Source organism: Aptenodytes forsteri, unplaced genomic scaffold (assembly GCF_000699145.1).
Source record: "Aptenodytes forsteri isolate BGI_AS27 unplaced genomic scaffold, ASM69914v1 Scaffold309, whole genome shotgun sequence".
NCBI classification, from domain to species: Eukaryota; Metazoa; Chordata; class Aves; order Sphenisciformes; family Spheniscidae; genus Aptenodytes; species Aptenodytes forsteri.
The window spans coordinates 72,582-72,795 of record NW_008795857.1 but is presented as its reverse complement, the minus strand read 5'-3'; positions in this window follow the sequence as shown (position 1 = coordinate 72,795).

The window sequence follows — 214 nt, the reverse complement described above, 5'->3', positions numbered from 1 at the left end:
CGGGCTCGTCCCGCGCTGCGGCCGGGGGGAGCGGGGGCAGCGCCTCCCCCGCGCCTCCGGGCCCGGGATGGCGGCCGGGAGGGGGCTTGGCGCGCCTGCCCCGTGCCCCGAGTCCGGCCCTGCTGAGCCCCTCGGAGGGAGGAGGGGCGCTTTCCTGTCGGCGCTGGTGTGCGCGGGGGTCCGTCCTCCCTGTCTCGGCGAAGTGCTGCAAAAG